The sequence below is a fragment of the Cervus canadensis genome, chromosome 8 (genome assembly GCF_019320065.1).
Source record: "Cervus canadensis isolate Bull #8, Minnesota chromosome 8, ASM1932006v1, whole genome shotgun sequence".
NCBI lineage: Eukaryota > Metazoa > Chordata > Mammalia > Artiodactyla > Cervidae > Cervus > Cervus canadensis.
This window is the reverse complement of record NC_057393.1, coordinates 45,798,825-45,819,223: the sequence shown is the minus strand read 5'-3', so window position 1 is coordinate 45,819,223 and position 20,399 is coordinate 45,798,825. Positions and strand designations below refer to the sequence as shown.

General features: G+C 34.9%; 1 protein-coding gene across 1 annotated transcript in view; it reads left to right on the top strand.

The window, feature by feature from the left end:
• Positions 1-20,399, top strand: part of LOC122446790 — a 457,573-nt gene that overhangs the window by 94,927 nt on the left and 342,247 nt on the right. The gene's annotated exons all lie outside the window — the stretch shown is intronic.

Below are 20,399 nucleotides of genomic sequence, written 5' to 3'. Positions count from 1 at the left end.
TTCATAGCTAAGCGAGTCAGTTGTAAGATTTCTATTGAAAACATTTTAAGCAAGACACTTCTCTATCAGAATTCTGAGATATCTATAATAGCCAAAAAAAGTAAAATTTTATTTTCCTTGCATAAACTCATACTGCCAAAATACAAACATGCTTTACTATTGCCTGTATCTCTGTATTTCATTCTAAATATTTCTGTAAAATCAGCTTATAGATTTAAGAGTCCTACAGTGTATTCTTATTCTCATTTTGAGTGACAGTTACTCCAAATATAGGCCAAAACATTTTAAAACATTAGGGCAATGCAGTATATTTAGGTGGTTCTTGTTGTTCAGTCACTCAGTTGTACACTACTCTTTGCAGCTCCACGGACGGCACAGTAGCCTTCCCTGCATTGCAACATCTCCCAGAGCTTGCTCAAACTCATGTCCGTTGAGTCAGTGATATCATCCAACATTCTCGTCCTCTGTCATCTCCTTCTCCTCCTGCCTTCAATCATTCCCAGCATCAGGGTCTTTTCTAATGAGTCAGCCCTTCTCATCAGGTGGCCAAAGTATCGGGGCTTCAGTTTTAGCATCAGTCCCTTCAATGAATATTCAGAATTAATTTCCTTTCGGACTGACTGGTTTGATCTCCTTGCAGTCCAAGGGAGTCTCAAGAGTCTTCTGAAACACCATAGTTCAAAGGCATCAATTCTTTGGCACTCAACCTTCTTTATGGTACAACTTTCACATTCTTACATGACTAGTGGAAAAATCACAGCTTTGACTAGATGGACCTTGTTGGCAAAGGTCCTGTTTGTCAGGTTTGTTGGCAAAACCCTGTTTAGGTTTGTCATAGCTTTGCTTCCAAGGGGCAAGCGTCTTTTAATTTCATGGCTGCAGTCACCATCTGCAGTGATTTTAGAGTCCAAGAAAATAAAGTTTGTCACTGTTTCCATTGTTTCTCCATCTACTTGCCATGAAGTGATGGGACCAGATACCATTATCTTAGTTTTTTGAATGTTGAGTTTTAAGCCAGCTTTTTCACTCTCCTCTTTCACCTTCATCAAGAGGCTCTTTAGTTCCTCTTTGCTTTCCGCCATAAGGGTGCTGTCATCTGCACATCTGAGGTTATCGATATTTCTCCATGCAGTCTTGATGCCAGCTTGTGCTTCATCCAGACTGGCATTTCCGATGATGTACTCTGCATATAAGTTAAATAAGCAAGCTGACAATGTATAGCCTTGATGTACTCCTTTCCCATTTTGGAACCAAACCTTGATCTACGTCCAGTTTTAACTGTTGCTTCTTGACCTGAATACAGGTTTCTCAGGAGGCAGGTATGGTGGTCTGGTATTCCCATCTCTTTAAGAATTTTCCACAGTTTGTTGTGATTCACACAGTCAAAGGCTTTAGTGTAGTCAGTGAAGCAGAAGTAGATATTTGTTTCTGGAATTCTCTTGCCTTTTCTATGATCCAATGGATGTTGGCAATTTGATCTCTGGTTCTTCTGCTTTTTCTAAACCCAACCTGAACATCTGGAAATTCTCAGTTCATATACAGTTGAAACCTAGCTTAGAGATTTTTAAGCATTGCTTTGCTAGCATGTGAAATGAATGCAGTTGTGCAGTAGTTTGAGCATTCTTTGGCATGGCCTTTCTTTGGGATTGGAATGAAAACTGACCTATTCCAGTCCTGTGGCCACTGCTGAGTTTTCCAAGTTTGTTAGCATATGAGTGCCACATTTTCACAGCAGCATTTTTTTAGGATTTGAAATAGCTCAACTGGAATTCCATCACCTCCACTAGCTTTGTTCATAGTGATACTTCCTAAAGACCACTTGACTTCACACTCCAAAATATCTGGTTGTAGGTGAATGATCATACCAAGTGGTTATCTGGGTCATTAAGATCTCTTTTGTACAATTCTTCTGTGTATTCTTGCCACCCCTTCTTAATATCTTCTGCTTCTGTTAGGTCCATACCATTTCTGTCCTTTATTGTGCTCATCTTTGCATGAAATTTTCCTTTGGTATTTCTAATTTTCTTGAAGAGATTTCTAGTCTTTCCTGTTCTGTTGTTTTCTTCTATTTCTTTGCACTGATCACTGAGGAAGGCTTTGTTATCTCTCCTGCTGTTCTTTGGAACTCTGCATTCAAATGTGTATATCTTTCCTTTTCTCCTTTGCCTTTTGCTTCTCTTCTTTTCTCAGATATTTATAAGGCCTCCTTAGACAACCATTTTGGCTTTTTTCATTTCTTTTTTGGGGGGATGGTTTTAATCAACACCTCCTATACAACATTATAGACCTCCATCCACAGTTCTTCAGGCACTCTATCTATCAGATCTAATCCCTTTAATCTATTTTTCAGTTCCACTATGTAATTGTAAGTGATTTAATTTAGGTCAGACCTGTATCGTATTTAGGTGGTGGTGGAAGTTAAATATGCACAATCCAGCTAACATAGGGTCATCGACAGGAGATAATTGCTTGATTGAACACTATAATTAAATCTAAAAAAATGAGTTTTAATTGTTAAACGTAACTGTTTAAGGACATTTTAAAAGTTGTTTTACAGAACTTACCTCTTTGCTGGGTTGTTGGACCAATTTTGTTATTTTAAAAGTGAAATTAATCAGAAACTACTTTAACATCTCTTTTTGATTATCCAATGTGTGCCAGGCATATGACTATGCTTTGAAAATAATAAGGAAGCTATAATCAATGACTCCAAAGAGCTCATTGCTTGGTGAGTTATTAGAAGACACACATACAATTCACCATCATGCAATAAGATGAATATTTATAAGGAATATGGATAAAACACTATGGTAGGACTGTTTCAATAGAAACAGTTTGCAAAACATGTATGTAGTTTATATTTTCTAATGGTTTCATTAAAAATGTTAAATACAACCTTAAATTATAAGAATTGATTTATATAATTTAAATAACCAATGTATCATTTCAAATAATATAAGCCTTATTAATAATTTATTTTGCATTCTTTTTCATACCGTTAATAAGACTTTGAATTTTGGTGTGTATAGTAAACTTAAAACCAATTTCAAGTGCTCAGTAGTCATATGGGCTGGTGGCTACTGTAAAGAAGCGATCAGCACTATGAAATTATAAAGGAAGGAGCTATATACTTAAAAATAGCTATCACTTGCCTATTGTTATTTTTCCTATCATATTACCAAACTTTGTTGTTCATATCCTTTACTATTAAGCATAATATAAAGCAAATAAGAACTTGGTGTAACACATACAGAAAGAGTAATGTTATTTTGAAATTAGTTAAGTATATTGTGCAGTTATGTTGCAAATCCATTGTGAACTCAAAAACTTTGGGCCAGGAGAACTGTGGCCACAAGCAAACCAGTACTTCCAATACAGTGATATACAAATTGCCTTTAACAGTGTGTATTTAGTTGGAATGTTCTTGAAGCAGATCAAAACCTTTGGTACTAAAATATAGGAAACAACCTTTATGCCTCTGTTTTTGATATTATTATTATTTTGTGGGAAGAATAGTTAACCTAGGTCTAAGTTGTTGTTCAGTCTCTAAATCATGTCCCACTCTTTGCGACCTCATGGACTGCAGCAAGCCAGGCTCCTCTGTCCTCCACCTCTCCCAGAATTTGCTCAATTTTAAGTCCATTGAGTAAGTGATGCGATCTAACCATCTCCTCCTCTGCTTCCCACTTCTTCTTTTGCCTTCAATCTTTCCCAGCATCTGAATCTTTTCCAATGATTCGGCTCTTAACATCAGGTAGCCAAAGTATTGGAGCTTCAGCACCAATCCTTCCAATGGATATTCAGGGTTGATTTCCTTTAGGATTGACTGGTTTGATCTCCAAGGGATTCTTCTTTTCACAGATTTTCAAGTGCTGTTGACTACAATACTATATATAGCACTGTATTGTAGAACTTACTCCTCTAGCTGAATTCATAACTAAAATTTTACTCCATGAACAACATTGTCCCCACTCCCTCTTTGCTGGCAAGAACTAGTATAGTCTCTCTCTACCTCACACAAGATTGGCTTTCTATCACTGACTTATCTAGCTTAATGTCCTCCAGGTTCCTCCATGTTGTCGCAAACTGCACATAGAACTTCCTTGGTTTTAAGGCCAAATAGGATTTAATTTTGCCTAAATAAAACATTTTCTTTATCCATGTATCTGTCAGTGGATACTTGGGTTGTCTCCATAGCTTGACTTTTATGAATAATACTGCAGTGAACATATGAATGCAAATATTTATTCAATATCCTAATTTCAGTTCTTTTGGATATAGACCCAGAAGTGGAATTGCTTAATCACATAGAAGTTCTATTTTTAATTTTTGGGGGAACCTCCACACTATTTTCGATAGCCACTACAGTGCTTTGCATTCCTACCAATAGCACACAAGTTTTCCAATTCACTCCTTCATTGCTAACACTCATTCCATGTTTTATAACAACCATCTTAACAGGTTTTAATTTGCATTTTTCTGGTAATGTTGTTGAGTATCTTTCAATATATACTTGCTGGGTACTTGCATGTTTTACTTGGAGTAGTGTCTGTTTAAGTCCTTTGCCCACTTTAAATCAAGTTTATTTATTTACTTATTTATTACTATTGAGTTATAGGAATCCCTTATATATTTTGGAAATTAATCCCTTATTAGATATATGGTTTGAAAATATTTTCTTTCATTGTATAAGTTGCTTTTTCATTGTGCTGATTGTTTCCTTTGTTATGTAGAAGTTTTTTTTTGGGTATAATCCCACTTGTCCATTTTGACCCTTGTTTTTGGTATCATATCCAAGAAATCAATACCAAGATCAAGAGGCTTTCCCCTGTGTTTTCCCTGTGTTTTCTTTTATGAGTTTTATAGTTTTAGGTTTTAGTTTAGGAGTTTTATAGTTTTAGGTTTTACATTTAAGGTTTTATTTCATTATGAGTTGATTTTTGTGTTTGATGAAATATGGGGATCCAATTTCATTTTTTTTGTGTATATGGATATTCAATTGTCCCACAAACACTTTCAAACATTGAAGAGAATATAACCTTGGTGCTGGTGGTTTAGTCACTAAATCATGTCCGACTCTTGTGAAGCCTGGTAGGCTCCTTTGTCGATGGGATTCTCCAGGCAAGAATACTGGAGTGGGTTGCTGTTTCCTTCTCCAGGTGATCTTCCCAACCCAGAAATCGAACCCGGGTCTCCTGGATTCCAGGCAGATTCTTTATCGACTAAGCTATGAGGGAACAATGAATAGAACCTTGCCAAACTCATTTTACAAAGCCAGTATCATCCTCATATGAAAATCAGTCAAAGATACTGTAAGAAAGGAAAATTACAGGCCAACATCCCTGATGAACACAAACCTCAACAAAATAATAGCAAACCAAATCCACCAATTCATTAAAGGGATCATTCACCATGATTGAGTGAGATTTATCTTTGAGAAGAATGGTTCAATATCCACAAATCAAGCAATGTGATATACCACATTAAAAGAATGAAGGGTAAAAATCACATTATCATCTCCACATGCAGAAAAATCTTTGGACAAAATGCATATCCTCTTATGATAGAAAAATACTATAAATGAGGTATAGAAGGATGCACCTCAAAATAATAAAGATGCTATATGACAAGTTCACAGTTCAATAGGTTCAATGCTATCCCTATCAACATCTCAATGGCATATCTTACTGAAATAGACAAAAATTCTCATTAAAAAAAATTAAAGTATAGTCAATGTATAATATTATTTTCAGTTGTGTTTTGTAATGATTAGGTATTTTTATAGCTTATACTCCACCTAAAATTATTATCAACTATTAGCTATAGTCCTTGTGTTGTATGTTACTCCCTTTTGTGATATAGGTTTTTACTTCTTAATATCCTTTATTTTGTCCTTCCCTCACCTCTCTTCCCATCGATTACAACTAGTTTGTTCTCTGTATCTGTGATTCTGTTTCTGTTTTGCTTTATTCCTTTGTTTTAGATTTTAGATTTCACATATCAGCAAAAATGTGCAGTGTCTTTGTCTGATTTATTTCATTAAGCATAATAGAATCCAGGTCAATCCATGCTGTTGTAAATGACAAAATTTCATTCTTTTTACGGCTGGGTAATATCGATAGATAGTTAGGTCTCACATTCTTTTTATCCATTCATCTTTTGATGGACACTTAGGTTAGTAGCACATCTTGATTGTTGTAAATAGTGATGCTGTGAATACTGGGGTCCATATATCTTCTTGAATTAGTGTTTTGGTTTCTTCAGATATATACCCAGGAGTGAAATTTGTAGATCCTATGATAGTATTATTTTTAATTTTTTGAGGAAACACTGTATTATTTTCCATAGGGGCTGTACCAATTTACAGTCCCATCATCAGAATATGAGTTCCCTTTTCTTCACATCCTTGACAGCACTTGTTATTGTGTGAAGTGAACTTTCATTGTGATTTTGATTTGAATTTCCCTGATGATGTTTTGTTTTATGGATCACAAAATACCCAGAATAACCAAAGCAATCTTGAGAAAGAAGAATGATGCTAGCGGCATCACTATTTCTGATTTCAGAAAATAAATCTGAAGTAATCAAAACACTATGGTACTGGCATAAGGACAGACATATAGAGCAATGAAAGAGAATAAAGACCTCAGGAAAAAGTTTTATGCACATATAGTCAACTGGTTTTTGACAAGAGTACCAAGAGTTCACAATGGGAAAAGAATAGCTTATTCAAAACTCAGAATTTTTATAATGAAATTGTCAGAATTAAGTTATCAGTCAAATGAAGTTCATAAAACAAAGAATGTAGTCAACATTTTAAGACTGACATGAACTCTTATATTTGAAGATTTATGCTCATAAGTTCAAGCACATTACAGTAATTTCAAACCTGTTACATTTTAGAGGAGTCTTTCATTTGATAAATAATCTTAATAGAAGCATTTTAGTGAGAACAAGGTATAGCTTTATAGACTCTTCAGGTCTGATTAATTATTTCTATCAATGAATAAATAAAATACATATAAAATATTATAAGCTTGAAAATTACATGTGGAGTAAACAAATAAATGTGGAGTGAAAGATAAAATATTGTGAGGCCAAATAAGGCAGTAAAAATTTAAAGAAAATGGAAAATTTGACTATTTTGTATAAACTATTAATGTGAGATTTGAAGATAAAGCATATATTTGGTATATTTGTGACTTTGATTAAAATTATTACATTGATAACATCACTGTATTAGATGACTTATGTTGTCAAGACTCTTAATGCATCATTGCATGTGTGTGCATGCTGTCGCTCCAGTCATGTCCAACTCCATGTGACACTAGGGACTGTAGCTTGCCAGGATGCTCTGTCGACAGGACTCTCCAGGCAAGAATACTGGAGTGGGTTGCCATGCCCTCCTCCAGGGGATCTTCCCAACTCAGGAAGCAAACCCGCATCTCTTACGTCTCTTGTATTGGCGGGCAGGTTCTTTACCACTAACACCACCTGGGAAGCCATCACTAAGATGGTCCAAATCAAATGTAATTGGAAAAGTGTAATTTGGGGGATCTGCCCTCACAACTCTGAATTTTTACCATTCAGATTTAAACATGTAAGTTTCTTAATTGGACAGCTTGCATTTAAATCCAATAATATTGGTAATAATATTTCAATTTATTTAAGAATAATTGAAAGTTGTAATTGGGAAGTAATAATCCTGAGTGTTGTACCACTACAGCACTCTGAGTTTATTCAGTGAGTAGAATTAAGAACAAAAGAGAGAAATTAGAGAGGTGTATTTCTTACTTGGTTATAGAGCCAATTCACAATAGAAACCTTCTAGATTGTAATAGAGTGTAGAGTAAAATATCATTTGCAATCATTTGAATTGCTCACTGGTAAGTTAGTTAACAACATGCTATAGAGACTCCTTTCAGTAGATTGGAAATGCTATGATCTCTCCCCAAAATGAGGAATATTTATTTTAATAGCTAATGGGTTTTAAACATAATACAGTTATAATTAGTTGCATCATAGTCTGAACCATTTCCAAATGAATAACACTCATTTATAAATATTACTTATAACCCCTAATTTTTATTTTATCATGTGGCAGTGTGTACGCTTACAAAAATTGTCATTTTATCCTCAAAGAACTACCTTATAATCTAGGTTCAAATATCTCACATATTACAGATTTAATTAAGGAGTTTCAAAGAATGCAAGTAACATAATCAATATTACACACTTGTTAAACATTTTCATTCTATATAATATCTTCAAGACAGGCTACTATACATCATGTCCTAAGTGACCAAAAAACAAGCTCCTTGACGTTTACAGTAAAAGATTTTGAGTATTACAGCAGCTTTTTAAAAATAACTTCACACCAAAAAATAAGGAAATTGTGGAGATATATAAATATATATGAAATCATCTCTTTGGGATTTATAGAAATGCCCTTAAATGTCAAAAATATTTAATTTTTAGATAAGACATTATTATTTTTGAACATACAGCCCTATAAGATTTCTAATTACCATGAGTGTATTTTAATATTTTAACAATGTTAGTTAATTGCAAATTGATTTCAAGTAACAAAAAATAATACAAAGTATCTGGTGAACCCTTTGCCCACTTTTTACTGATGTCTTGCAAAACTGCTGTACAATATCAGAGCCAGGATACTGACATTGACATAGTCAAGATACATGACAATTCCATCACCACAAGGGTTTCTTCCTTTGCCCTTTTATAAAACCACCCACTTCCGTCCCAGACAATCCCTGCACATCCTCAGCTCAATCCCTGGAAGCCCCTAGTCTGTTCTCTATTTCTAACGTTGATACTTCAGAATGTTATACACATAAAATTATACAGTAAAATTGGGATTGATTTTTTTTTTCACTTAAAATAATTCTCTGGAGATTGATCCAGGCTATTGTATGTATTGTCAAAGATAACTAGACCCAGACATTAACTAAAGTGTTAAACACAGATTTTAGTCAGTAATATACTATTGCAATGGCCACAGAATTAAAAGACACTTGCTTCTTGGAAGAATAGCTATGACAAACTTAGTGCATTAAAAAGCAGAGACATCACTTTGTTGACAAAGCGTTCATATTGTCAGTTCAGTTCAATTCAGTCACTCAGTCGTGTCCAACTCTTTGCAACCCCATGGACTGCAGCACACCAGGCTTCCATGTCCATCACCAACTCCTGGCGCTTGCTCAAACTCATGTCCATCAAGTCGGTGATGCTATCCAACCATCTCATCCTCTGTTGCCCCCCATATTTTCAAAGCTATAGTTTTTCCATTAGTCATGTGTGGATGTGAGAGTTAGACCATAAAGAAGATAGAGTGTCGAAGAATTGATGCTTTCAAACTGTGGTGCTGGAGAAGACTCTTGAGAGTCCCTCAGCAGCAAGAAGATCAGTCCAGTCAATCCTAAAGGAAATCCACCCTGAATATTCATTGGAAGGATTGGTGTTGAAGCTGAAGCTCCAATACTTTGACCATATAATGTGAGGAGCCAACACATTGGAAAACATCCTGATTCTGGGAAAGATTGAGGGCAAGAGGAGAAGGGGGCAACAGAGGATGAGATGGTTGGATGGCATCACTAATTCAATAGACATGAGTTTAAACAAACTCGCGGAGATAATGAGGACAAGGCAGCTTGGCGTGCTGCAGTTCATGGGGTTAAAAAGAATTGGACATGACTCAGTGACTGAACAACAGCAATACTATTGCAATGGAGTTTAGTGAGAAGTGAACTTCTCTTTATACAGAGATGACTGGGCATTTTATGGGAGAAAGAAGGAATAGGGAGCAGGATGAGTGGATGTTGATGGCATCAGAGAACTGAAAAATTTTTAAAAGCTGTAAGAGGAAAACAATAGAATGGCAAAGACTAGAGATCTCTTCAAGAAAATTAGAGATACCAAGGGAAAAATTCATGCAAAGATGGGCTCCAGAAATGGTATGGACCTAACAGAAGCAGAAGATATTAAGAAGACGTGGCCAGAATACACAGAAGAACTGTACAAAAAATTCTTCATGACCCAGATAATCATGATGGTGTGATCACTCACCTAGAACCAGACATCCTGGAATGTGAAGTCAGGTGGGCCTTAGGAAGCATCACTATGAACAAAGCTAGTGGAGGTGATGGAATTCCAGTGGATCTATTTCAAATCCTAAAAGATGATGCTGTGAAAGTGCTGCACTCAATATGTCAGAAAATTTGGAAAACTCAGCAGTGGCCACAGGACTGAAAAAGGTCAATTTTCATTCCAATCCCAAAGAAAGGCAATGCCAAAGAAGTCTCAAACTACTGCACAATTGCACTCATCTCATACGCTAGTAAATTAATGTTCAAAATCATCCAAGCCAGGCTTCAGCAATACATGAACTGTGAACTTCCAGATGTTCAAGCTGGTTTTAGAAAAGGCAGAGAAACCAGAGATCAAATTGCCAACATTTGCTGGATCATCAAAAAAAAACAAGAGAATTCCAGAAAAACATCTATTTCTTCTTTATTGACTATGCCAAAGACTTTGACTGTGTGGATCACAATAAGCTGTGGAAGTTTCTGAAAGTGATGGGAATACCAGACCAACTGACCTGCCTCTTGAGAAACCTGTATGCAGGTCAGGAAGCAACAGTTATTACTGACCATGGAACAACAGACTGGTTCCAAATAGGAAAAGGAGTACATCAAGGCTATATATTGTCACCCTGCTTATTTAACTTATATGTAGAGTACATCATGAGAAAGGTTGGGCTGGAAGAAGCACAAGCTGGAATCAAGATTGCTGGGACAAATATCAATAGTTTCAGAAATGCAGATGACACCACCCTTATGGCAGAAAGTGAAGAACTAAAGAGCCTCTAGATGAAAGTGAAAGAGAAGAGTGAAAAAGTTGGCTTAAAGCTCAACATTCAGAAAACTAAGATCATGGCATCCGGTCCTATTATTTCATGGCAAATAGATGGGGAAATAGTGGCTGACTTTATTTTTCTGGGCTCCAAAATCACTGCAGATGGTGATTGCAGCCATGAAATTAAAAGACGCTTACTCCTTGGAAGGAAAGTTATGACAAACCGAGATAGTGTATTAAAAAGCAGAGAGATTACTTTGTCAACAAAGGTCCATCTAGTCAAGGCTATGGTTTTTCTAGTGGGCATGTGTGGATGTGAGAGATGGACTATAAAGAAAGCTGAGTGCAGAAGAATTGATGCTTTTGAACTGTGGTGTTGGAGAAGACTCTTGAGAGTCCCTTGGACTGCAAGGAGATCCGATCAGTCCTGGGTGTTCATTGGTAGGACTGATGTTGAAGCTGAAATTCCAATACTTTTGCCACCTGATATGAAAAGCTGACTCATTTGAAAAGACCCTGATGCTGGGAAAGATTGAGGGCAGGAGGAGAAGGGGAGAAAAGACAAAGGATGAGATGGTTGGGTGGCATCACCTACTCAATGGACATTGGTTTGGGTAGACTCCGTCAGTTGGTGATGGACAGGGAGGCCTGGTGTGCTGTGGTTCATGGGGTCACAAAGAATCAGGCACAACTTAGCGACTGAACTGAACTGAACTGCATTTCAGTCTCTTTAGTTGACTATGAGGGCTACTTCATTTCTTCTAAGTGATTTTTGCCAACAGTAATAGATATAAGGGTCATCTGAATGACCATTCTGGTTCATTATAGTTCAGTTTAATTCAATCATTCAGTCATGTCAGACTCTGCGACCCCATGGACTGCAACATGCCAGGCTTCCCTGTCCATCACCAATTCATGGTGCTTGCTCAAACTCATGTCCATCAAGTTGGTGATGTCATCCAACCTTCTCATCATCTGTTGTCTTCTTCTCCTGCCTTCAATCTTTCCCAGCATCATGGTATCTTTGAATGAGTCAATTCTTTGTATCACATGGCCAGATTATTGGAGTTTCAGCTTTAGCATCAGTTCTTCCAGTGAATATTCAGGACTGATTTCGTTTAGGATTGACTGGTTTGATCTCCTTGCAGTCCAAGGGACTCTCAAGAGTCTTCTCTAACACCACAGTTCAAATGCATCAATTTTTCAGTGTTTAGCTTTCTTTATAGTTCAACTCTCACGTCCATACGTGACTACTGGAAAGACCATAGTTTTGACTATATGGACCTTTGTTGGCAAAGTAATGTCTCTGCTTTTTAATATGCTGTCTAGGTCAGTCAGTCATAACTTTTCTTTCTGGGGCAAGTGTCTTTTAATTTCATAGCAGCAGTCGCCATCTGCAATGATTTTGGAGCCCAAGAATATAAAATCTCTCACTGGTTCCATTGTTTCCCCATCCATTTGTCATGAAATGATGGGACCGTTATTGTTCACTGATTCCTAAAATGTCAATGTTCATGCTTGCCATCTCCTGTCTGACCACTTCCAATTTACCTTAATTCATGGACCTAACTCTCCTGGTTCCAATGCAAGTCTTTAGGGCAACCGTTAAGGCCTAGTTGAGAAGAGGACTCAGAGGAGCCTGGCTAGAGTTTGCTCAAAGAGAGAATCTTTCTCAGTGTTAGTAGGTTATTTATTTTTGTTGTTCAATAGCCCATGATATGGATTACCACAGCTTGTGCAACCATTTATCTGTGGAAGGGCATCTAGGCTGTTAACAGTTTTTGATATTAGTAATAAAGCTAATGAACCTCTGTGTGCAGGGTTTTTGTGAATTTTTTTTTTTTCATTCTATGGAATAATTCTAGGAAACTATTGTGAGGTCACACAGTTGCCTGTCTAGTTTTGTTAAAAAACGATTGCCAAATTGCATTCCCGAGTAGTCACATTATTTAACATTTCCTCCAACAAAGTAAAAGTAATAGAATTTCTCTGCATCCTCACCAGCATTTGGTGCTTTCACTGTTTTTTGTTTAGTTTAACCATTCCAGTAAATTTATAGTGATATCTCATTATAGATTTAATTCTAATTTATCTAGTATCTAACGATGTTAACATCTTTCCATGTGCTTATTTGCCATCTGTATGTCCTCTGAGATGAAATGCCTACTCATGTTGTGGGCTCATTTAACTATTACATTGTTTGAGCTTCTACTGTTGAAATTTGACAGTTCTTTATATATTCTGGATATAATAGTTTTATACAAAAAGATTATCATAGGAAATCATCTAATATTTATTAAATTTATTATTTTAACACTAAAATAGTGAATATGGGTTATTTTGTGGGTAAATTCCACAAATAAATCTTTATCAATTTGATAAGATTGTTATAACCATGAAAATTGATAAAATGTCATTGTCACTGTTGAGTGGTTCCCTGATAGTTCATTTGGTAAAGAATCTGCCTGCAATGCAGGAGACTTGGGTTCAATTCCTGGGTTGGGAAGGTCCCCTGGAGCAGGGAAAGGCTACCCACTCCAGTATTCTGGCCTGGAGATTTCAACAGTCCGTTGGGTCACAAAGAGTCAGACACGACTGATTTTCACTTTCACACAATGATTACCTCTCTTTTATATATTTGGACCTTTTTTTAAAATCTATTTATTTCTTCTACCAATCTATGATCTACTTATAAATATTTATCTGAGTGGATATAATTTTAATAAGATGTAGAAGAATGAACCATGCCTGAAAGTGAAAACTGGGTGCCCAAATATTGAATTTGGAGTACACTGGTCTCAGATGTTTCAGCTATCTAAAGGAGACTTATAGAAATTTCCAGTTAAATACACTAAAAGTGTTTTGAATCATAAGATAATGAAAGCTACCGGGACTCAAAAGCTCAAAATATTTAATATTTAGTTAATTCCTATCCCACTTTCTTCTGCAGGTAAAGCAAACTTCAGAAACAGGATTGATGTTCACCAATTCACAAGTAAAATGTTATTTGAAGGAGCTTGCTGGTAGTTGATTATTAAATTTGACTTTCCAATTATAGTGAATTTTTCACCTCTTTCTGGCCCACCGCCCCCCCAGCAAATCATGTGAAACTCATTTCACTCAACTTTATTTTTTTAATATCCTTTGTATCCTTCAAATACTACTAGTATTTCTTGGGTTAGTTAATTTAGCTTTATTTCTCTAATATTTCTTTTAGAAATTTAATTTGTCTTCACAAGATTTGTGTTTCTATTTTGTATTCACCAAGTGACAATTGTCAAGTTTTTAGAGTCATTTTAAACTTAAGTTTATAGTTGGTAATAATTTACATAACGTCTTCATTAGCTGATATAATAGTGCAAGCAAGCAGCTACTGAAACACAGTCTATGTGGTCAACTTCACACACACAAAAATTCTAAAGTCATTATTCCCCACAATGAATGATCTAGTTGATTATATTACATTTTGGCTTCACTTGCTGTCACAAAGCACTAAATATCAAATATTATGAATCCCTAGGCAACTAGTCAAATATTCCCATAAAAGAACTTATTACCTCTGATCCTTCTTGTCTCCAATAGATTCTAAAATTTATAGAGAAGAGTTAAGTGGTAAAAGAAAGTTAACAACACTATGATTTGCAGATGCTGTGAATCTAGCAGAAAAAAAGATAGCTTTTAACTTTTCCCCCAGTATGCTAGGGGACATAGGGAGTTGTTGCTATGTAAAAAGTCAATGGTCTGAATAGTGTTCCTCATCTTTCCACCTGGAATTATGTCCTTTAGTTCTTGATTGGTGAGTAGTTAAAGATGAGCACATAAGGTAAGGCCTACAGAAGCCAATTAATATGGACAGTATATTTTATTTCAATGAATGAGATTTAAAAAAAAAAACAAAACATACTTTTCAGGGACATCAATATGTGTGGATCTTAAAACTGAAATTGAAGGTTGCTCAGTGTTTTAGAAATCTGAATTTCTTCCTATAAATAAATAAGGACTGTAAGTATACTTTTTCTTTTTTGTTGGGGCATAGTTGTTTACAGTGTTGTGTTGACTTCTGCTATGTGACAAAGTGAATCAGGTATATGTATACACATATCTCATCTGTTTGGGATCTCCCTCCTACCCCTATCCTGTCCCACTCCTCTAGGTCACCACAGAGCAAACTGAGCTCCCTGTGCTATACACTACGTTCCCACTAGCTACCTATTTCACACATGGTGGTGTATATGTGTCAATCCCAATCTCCCACTTCATCCCCCTACCATGTCCACACATCTCTTCTCTATGTCTGCATCTCTCTTCTTGCCCTACAAATAAGTTCATCTGTATCAGTTTTCTAGATTCTACATATATGTGTTAATATGCAATACTTGTTTATCTCTTTCTGACTTACTTCAGTGTGTATGATAGACTCTAGGTCTAACCATGTCTCTACAAAAGACCCAGTTTCATCCCTTTATATGGCCGAGTAATATTCCTTTGTGTATAAGTATCACATCTTCTTTATCCGTTCACCTGACTATGGGCATTTAGGTTGCTTCCCTGTCACGGCTCTTGTATGAAATGCTTCAGTGAACATTGGTGTGCATGTGTCACTATGGAGAACAGTATGGAGGTTCCTTAAAAAAGCTAAAAATAGAACCGCCATATAACCCAACAAGTCCATTACTTGGTATATACATGGAGAAAACTATAATTCAAAAAGGAATATAGGTATGTTTTGAAGATCTTTTTGACAGTTATGCAAATAATTATAAAGAATGATTCACAAACTTTGGGGTCATAATCAACTCTGTTATATTAAATTTAACAGAAATAGTCATATTATGATGGTGATGTGCACATGTGAGATTCCTTGATTTGCATGATACCTGCTTCTTTTTTAATAGTAGTTCTCAAACTTTTAAATCTCAGGACCTCTTTTTGATTCCTAAGGTTATTACGTACTCATAAAACTTTTGTTTATGTGGTCTATGTCTATTAATACTAGTCAGATTAAAATTATAATTGTGAAAACTATAATCATCATTTCATTTAAATAAAATAATACTAAATCTATTACTAATATAAATAACACATTTAAATAAAATATGATTATTTTTGAAACAGTAGAAGACAGCCAGATTCTCCTATCAGCTGCTGCATTCAATCTTTAACATTGTGTGCTTTTTCTTGAAATATATGAAAAAAATTCAGCTTCTCATAAATCCATAGTTAAAAAGAAAGGAGTATTTAGTAGCATTTTGGATAATAGAGAATATTATTTTGAGGTAACAGAGAATATTTTTTATAGATAATTCACCAATCTCGTCAAGTGGTAGTTGATGAGATTAAAGGTAGTTGCAATGTAGAATCTGAAACCATATAAAACATTTTGTATTATATTTTGGTGAAATGCCCTTGTTAATCTTATAACTTGAATGTATTTTATAATATTGTTTATCTGTCACTTAGAAAGTATTAGTCACTGAGATATTTATTATCTTGAAATATGTCACTTTACAAAAGCATTACATGTCATGGGTCCTCAGGAAATTGTCACTATATCCTCTTGAATAAATAGGAGTGGGGAAAGTAAATATTATTTATTAATATTATGAAATTATAGTAGGGCCCTTAAAGAACCCTCAAAAGGATGACAAGGAATCCAAGGAATTTTCATACTACTTTTTGAAAATAATTAATTTTAAAGAAATAAGAAAATATTTTGCATCTAAGATGAGAACTGTAAATATTTCAGTGATTTGCCACACTTTTTTTAAAGTGGAGTTAGGGGTAGAATACTGGGGCCAGGCTGCCAAAGATAGATTTTCAGTGGGATTCCTTATACATAAAGTATTCTCAATAATAATAGTCTTGGATTAAGAGTTTACTAAAATTAATTTCTAAATTTCTTTTCTACCTGAACAAATATGAAAAGCATCATACCGTAAAGTGCCAAATTCCAGCAGGATTTATATCTACTGTCCTTTTTACATCTCTATATGAATTTTAAAACATTGTTCTAAGAAAAAACATTTGGTAATATAGAATTATCCCATTAAATGCCATCAAATGCAAAGATCCAATATTAAACTACTTTTTCCCAACTTTATTCTTTCGTTTTACAAACTGGGATAAAACTGTGTGTGTTTATTCCAAATACTTGGGCTTCCCAGGTGGTGCTAGTGGTAAAGAACCTGCCTGCCAATGCAGGAGACGTGAGAAATACAGGTTCAACCCCTGGGTTAGGAAGATCCTGTGGAGGAGGGCACCGGCAACCCACTCCAGAATTCTTGTGTGGAGGATCCCCACAGACAGAGGAGCCTGGTTGACTATAGTCTACAGGGTCTCAAAGAGTCAGACCCGACTGAAGCGATTTAGCCTGCACGCAGCACAAACACACGTTCCCAAATGCTTCTAACATTTGTTTCTTTTATTTTTTATTATGTTTAATATGATATAATGTTCTAATCATGAGTTTTAATTAAAATTTGAGTTGCATAGGCAAGTATAAATCATGAGAAATACTAGAAGACATTAGAAAGATGACCAAGATTTAAAACAGAGGAGAGTTACCTGAACTGAGTACAAAGATGGAGTTTTTTGATGAAACCAATAAGACAGACACATAGTCTTTACATTCATGTAACTGAGTCAGACCACATACAGCAAACATTTGACATTTCTTGTATCCTTGTTTCTCACAACACTCTTATGGGCATGGATTTTTAGCTTCTCTGTTTCCACATAAAACACTATCAATCATATTGTCTTGAAATCTCAACTATTAATTTTTACTCCTTATTACTCTTTGCCAGTGATTATTTAAGTCACTCAATTAATCACCACATTTATTAACATAACCAATATGTATAAGATATTGTTCCAAATGAAGCCAGTATACACACTGACACTTGGTAATAGACTGCTATAAAAGAAGTTTAAGATTGAGGAAAATCCTTTAAGATTTATTTCTCCCTTAATTGCTCCTTTATTTCCAGAATTTAACAAATTGCCATTGTCATCTTGGTTTCCTGTAGAGAAGGAAGAAATTTTGTTTAATTACTTCTCCCTGTGTTCTTTCTGCTTTGGGAAAGCAAGTGACTGAGGATGATAAAACACTGAGCCAAAAGTCTGAAGAACTAGGATACACTAATTCTTCCAGTGACTTGGTCTGGACTCCTGTGGTTAGAAAACAATCTTTAAGTTTAATACGCTTCATTCTTCCAGCAGCCAATTGTATTTACAAAAGGTGTCAAGGTTCTTGAAATAAAAGACTCTCTGTGGTAACTGAGCAAGGATAAACTGGTGATTTTTCCCCTCCATCAATTCGTTGTAGGGATTCTCAGATATCTGTTAGTCATTGACCTGGGGAGAGATAGATGGTCCACTCACACTGAAGCAGAAGCACTTAGGTCAAGATATATTAGTTGCCTGTGGAAGCATTCTATAGCTATAATCCAGGTTCCAAACACTGCCTACAGTCACATTTTTTTGAAGTGCATTGTAAGAGCATTAATCCCAAAAGATATGCTGGGGAGAAAAAAAAAGATATCCTGGAATAACAAAAGAATTCTTTACACATATGAATTTAGAAGATTCTAAGTATTATGTCCCCATCACAGAGCATCAATAGTTTATTGAATTATCTAAAATATATGCGAAGAAACCAGTTAACATTGTTTAACTAGTAGTTCTCAAACTTTTGACTTTATAATTAAAGAACCATTTAAAGTTCTACTAGTCAGTGTTGGCTAAAAACCACTTGAGGAAATTTTCACTTTTTGATCTAAGAAAATGTAAAGTCAATCCCCTTCATTTTCAGCACCCCCTTTTACTGCATCTTCTTGAAGATTCTTCAGTACATTAATGATAACATTTTTCATCCCTAATCAAAATATTCCTCTCAGAAAGAATTCTGAGATTAGATATAAAAAAGTATACTATCCATGAGTTAGTATATTGTGAGATCTATTCAAATCTTTATGACTGGTCACTGTTTCAGGGATTTCAATTATCAGTGAAAATTGTGGGTGGTATTTGTTTGACCTAGTATTTACTTACCTTGAGTAGTTTAACTATTATTTACAGTTAGTCTCCTGTAGATGCTAATAATAGTAGCATTTTAAAGGTCCTGTATAATCCTCAGGAACAGAAAATTGGCAAATATATAACTCTGAAGTAAAGTTTGGAATTACGCCTGGTAAAAAGATAACTCACCTTTGCACTGAGGTGAACATAAACATACCAAATTTGCTTATTTTCTGTTGAAAGATGATCAAAGTTTTCTTGGAAGCCCATACCAAATCTTTACATACTGTAAAAACATTTTTGGAAAATGTAGCTAAATACCTATATATATATTAGTATATATATAGAATATATATGTATATACACACTTTGAAATGCTTAAATTCTTTTTAAAAAAAGAGAATCAAGAAACTGAAAGTTTTTGACTCAGAAAGGAGAATTAAACAGGTTGGGGTCTGAACTGAAGAAAAACTTATTTTGTAATATTCTGCCTTGTTTTGCTTTTGCATTTTGAATAAATATTTATAAGAATAAGCACATCTTAAAAGCTATATGGTTAGAACAAATAAGCAAATACCCCCAATCTAGACTCATTAGCAATTTACTCATCAAATCTTGTAGTATGATGCTAGACTTAAGGAATGATGAGTAGTAAAATGTTTATAGTTTAGAAACTTTTTTAAAGATTAAAGGGAGAAAAATATATTTAACTACTGATTCTAACCATTGATTATACAGCATTTTTCTATCAGTTCCATATTTCCACATTTCATACATCTATCTGAATTATAAACATATAAACATTGTGACTCAAAGAAACTGCATTTGGGGGTGGAGGGAAGTACCAGTAATTTAGTTTGGGCTTCAGGAATATATTATTTAAGATTAATACATGATTCTACTATATTAAGAAAAAATTTGACTTTTTCTTTTCCATATTTTCTAAAATATACTGTAGTTATATAAACACAATATATAAACATGTAACATTGCTATAATTTATTATCAGAGATCAAATACATTATTTATTTGCCCTTAAAAATTACATTTCTTAGAGTTAAGAGATTTAGTTCAGAAGAACCTTTGATCCCTATCTAACAGCTCATAATACAATAAATTGTCTGATATTGAACTGTTATATATCATGGGAAGCAATAAGTCATCGTGGAATGTCATAACAAAATTGTCATTCAGGAGTCCTGAGACTTAAGTTCCAGTCCTACCATCACTATTAAACTGTAGACCCATCTGTCAGTTTCCTAATCTCTCTATGTAGCTATTTCCTCATCTGTGAAACTATTATGTTATCTTCTGGTATCTTCTAGCTGGGAGTTTCAGTAGTTCTATGATTTATGACTCAGACATAGAATCGTTTCTCGTGAATCATGCTTTGTTGCTGCCTTATGGCTTACTAACAGAGAAAAAATTTTCTGAAAATTTAAAATTATGTTTGCTGCTGAAATCCTTATCAAATAAGTGTGGAGAAACAGAAATAATAACAAAAA